The sequence below is a fragment of the Vigna umbellata genome, chromosome 10 (assembly GCF_029865625.1).
Source record: "Vigna umbellata cultivar VRB3 chromosome 10, Vumbellata_1.0, whole genome shotgun sequence".
Lineage (NCBI taxonomy): Eukaryota > Viridiplantae > Streptophyta > Magnoliopsida > Fabales > Fabaceae > Vigna > Vigna umbellata.
In genome coordinates this window covers 21,869,435-21,873,553 of record NC_142174.1, presented here as the reverse complement: position 1 = coordinate 21,873,553, position 4,119 = coordinate 21,869,435, and the positions used below count along the sequence as shown (strand labels likewise).

Below are 4,119 nucleotides of genomic sequence, written 5' to 3'. Positions count from 1 at the left end.
TCAGGTTTAAACATAATACTTGTTAATTTGGAAGGCCTATCATACTCAAAATAAAGAAATTTAGCAATTTTTTAATGATGTTGGGATAAAGATTAACCAAACTACTGAGGAAGATATAACTTAATCTTGATCCAGAAAATGACAACTGATAAAGCCTTTAGCCACATTATATACAATTAATCATAAAAAATTAATAAAGCTATGGGGTAATTATATACAATGAATCATTTATAAATTGGTGACAACATAAACAGTAAAAAGAAATAGAAAGTTGGATAATTCCTTGTTTCCAACAGAGAAAGAAGTAACAAAATGGACAAAAGCTGGTGAGACAGCAAAGCAAGGGAAAGAAAGCAGAAACCTTGTCCACTATGTTGGAATATTCTCCCATAACCCTTCGTGATGGTCATCACGTGTGACATGGACATCATCAACTTCAGTATCAACATCCAAGGTTGGTATATTTGTGGAGAATGATGGTGTCTCATAAATATCAAGTGTTGAACCGTCATTTGGATGACTACCATGTGTAGTTCTTCCTTGGAGAACAATTGACCATCTTTTGTTAGAAGGATCATTGACATAAAAAACTTGTTTTGCTTGAGATGCCATGATGAATGGCTCATCAGTATATTTGGCCTTATGTACATCAACCAAGGTAAAACCCAAATCATTAGTTTTAACACCATTATTACTATCAACCCATTTACATTTAAAAGCAGGAACTCTAAAACTTGTATAATCAATCATCCATATATCTTCAATTACACCAAAGTAACACATTGAAGCCATAATAGGATGTTTATCCACTCCAACATATGACATCAAAGTTTGGCTCACATGCTAACCATTTCAATGTATCACAACTTGTATTATCAATTTGAACTTTTTCTTTGAACCACCTTAAGAAAGTCTTGTTATGCTCATTAATCAACCACTTCTCAGGCATCCGTGGATTATCTCTCTTTACAATGTCTTTGTGAGCACTTAGGTAGGGTTGGACAATGTCAGTGTTATTCAAGATATAAAAATGTGCTTGGATAACTTCATGTCGTGCCAATGTCACCACTTTTGCACTTCGAGTACCTTTACCAGCAATTCTTCCATGGTGGCGAGTTTTAGGTACTCCTATAGCTTCAATTTCTGATATGTATTATGTACAAAACTCAATAGCTTCCTCTGCAATATATCTTTCAATAATTGATGCTTCAAGACGATATTGGTTCTTGACGTACCCTTTCAATATCTTCATGTATCGCTCAATTGGGTACATCCATTGCAAGAACACAGGTCCACAAAGTCTAATTTCCCTTACTAAATGTACAATCAAGTGAACCATGATATCAAAAAATGATGGAGGGAAATACATTTCCAACTCACATAATATAACTTTAGCCTCATTATCCAAATAGTCCAACCATGCAGGCTCAAAAACTTTACTACAAATGGCATTAAAAAAGAAGCATAATCTAGTTAATGCATATCTAATATTCTTAGGCAATATTCCCCGAATCGCCACTGGTAGGAGTTGTTGCATTAAAACATGACAATCATGAGATTTTAACCCAAGTAATTTTAAATCTTTCATAGATACAAGTCGTTTCACATTGGAAGAGTAACCATACGGGACTTTCACACCACGTAAAAACTCACAGAAACTTCTCTTTTCTTGTTTAGATAATGTGTGACATGCTGGAGGCAAGTATGTTCGTTTGCCATGAGATTGTGGAGCTAATTGTTCTCTTATTCCCATTTCAACCAAGTCCAAGCGACTCTTCATACCATCTTTTGTCTTGCCTTGAATATTAAGGAGTGTACCAATAATACTGTCACGCACATTTTTCTCTACATGCATGACATCTATACAATGTCTCACATCAAGCATCCTCCAATATGGGAGATCAAAGAAGATTGATCTTTTCTTCCATATGTTTGTAGTTGTGGCTTGCTTTTTTGTCTTGCCAAGCACAACATTTATGTCCTTTACACGTTCATATACTTCTAATCCACTTAAAGGCGTTGGAGCTATTTCATTTTCTTGACATCCATTAAATGCTTTTTTTAATTTACGAAAAGGATGGTTTGCACTAAGAAATCTTCGATGTCCAATGTAAACCGTTTTCTTTCCATGCTTAAGTTGATGGTGACATGTGCCTTCTTCACATATAGGGCATGCTTTGTGACCCTTTGTGCTATACCCACTCAAATTACCATATGTTGGAAAGCCATTGATTGTACAAAATAACATGGCATGCAACTTAAAAGTGGAGCCTGCGTACCCATCGAACACATCAACACCTTCCTCCCACAACATTTTCAAATCTTCAACTAGTGGGCTTAAATAAACATCAATGTTGTTTCCTGGTTGTCGTGGACCAGAAACCATTAAAGATAACATGACGTATTTACGTTTCATGCACAACCAAGGAGGTAAGTTGTAGATCACTAACATGACAGGCCATGAGCTATGTCTACTACTCAAGTTACCGTACAGGTTCATTCCATATGTAGCAAGTCCAAGTCTAAGGTTTCTTGGATCATTTCCAAAATGTGGAAACATTGAATCTATTGTCTGCCATTGACTACAATCAGCTGGATGCCTTATTTGACCATCTCTTTTACGTTCATCTACATGCCATCTAATGAGTTTTGCATCTTTGACATTAGCAAATAATCTTTTAAACCTTGGAATTATGGGAAGATACCACAACACCTTTGCTGGAACACCCTTCCTCACATCATCTTCGAAGTCACCATCTTTTTGCTTGTATCTTGATAACCCACAATGTGGACAGTGATGTAACTTTTCATATTCCTTCCTGTACAACACACAATCGTTCGGACAAGCATGAATCTTTTATACTCCATACCCATTGGACATAATATCTTCTTCGCATCATAATTAGATGTTGGCATCGTATTACCTTCAGGAAGAATATCACTCACTAACTCAAGCAATTCGGTGAAACTCTTATCACTCCACCCATTTCTTGCCTTTACATTAAATAGTTTAGTGTACTTAATGCACCCTGAATACAAAGGCATTTCTGCATCACTGCACAAAGTTTCGAACATATGTGATCGTGCAAAGACATCATCTCCAACATCACGAATCATTTGCTCCAAACCATCTTCCATAACGAAATCCACTTCTTTTGCTTCAGTTTGAGACACATGTGCTATTGGCACTTCTACTAATTCACCATGCCATGTCCACTTGGTGTAGCTCCTTAGGAACCCATCACACTAAACATGCTCTCGTATTACTGCAATGGGTAGTCTCCACTCGTTCAAGCAATTCACACATGGACAATAAATTCTTCCATTATTATCTGCTACATTCATCGTCGTAGCAAACTCAATAAATTGTTCCACTCCTCTCTCATATTCTTCGGTTGTTCGTTTAGAATTTATCCAACTTCGGTCCATACTAACGTTCTGTGCCAATGAACTGAAACCAAGAAAGTGGTGACACTTTAACGTTTATTTAACAACATTAGGCTTTGTAGACCGCTACAACGCAAAAACACTATAAAGGTTATTTAATAACGTTTATGAAAACCTCTAAGGTTATTTTGTTGTGTTGTGTTCATTCTCAATGACCCTCCTACTACTCTTATTCCTAAAAGACAACAAATAAAAGACTTATGGTTTTGTAATAATAAAACCATAATAATACTACCTCCATACATGAAAGGAAGAATAATTTCATTCTAATAACCATATTTGGAAGAAAAAAACATGAACAATTACAAAATAATACAAATAAAAGACAATAAATTACAAAGACATGAAGGATAAAAATTAATACCTTACAGATGGAACCTTCAAATTGATAACTTGTACGAGGAACCCTGACCAATGCTTGATTATAATTGTAATCAATGACTGAGCAATAGAATCCTAATATTATTGTTTGCCTGTAAAATCTTGCGTGATCATCAAGATACCTAAGAAAATATACAAATATACAATCACAAAATTCTTGTGTAGAAAAATCAAATTTGTATATCTTACTTCCAATACCTCCCCCCACATATAGAAGTCAAAATAACGGGAAAATCAATTTGTTACACTAATTTAAAGGAAGATCACTACAGACCTGCATTGATATTACAT

The 4,119-nt window shown here is 35.3% G+C and overlaps 1 pseudogene; it reads right to left on the bottom strand.

Annotated features, from left to right (window-relative positions):
* Positions 1–369: 369 nt before the first annotated feature.
* LOC148192173 (uncharacterized) lies at positions 370–3,441 on the bottom strand (annotated as a pseudogene).
* Between the last annotated feature and the right edge of the window lie 678 nt (positions 3,442–4,119).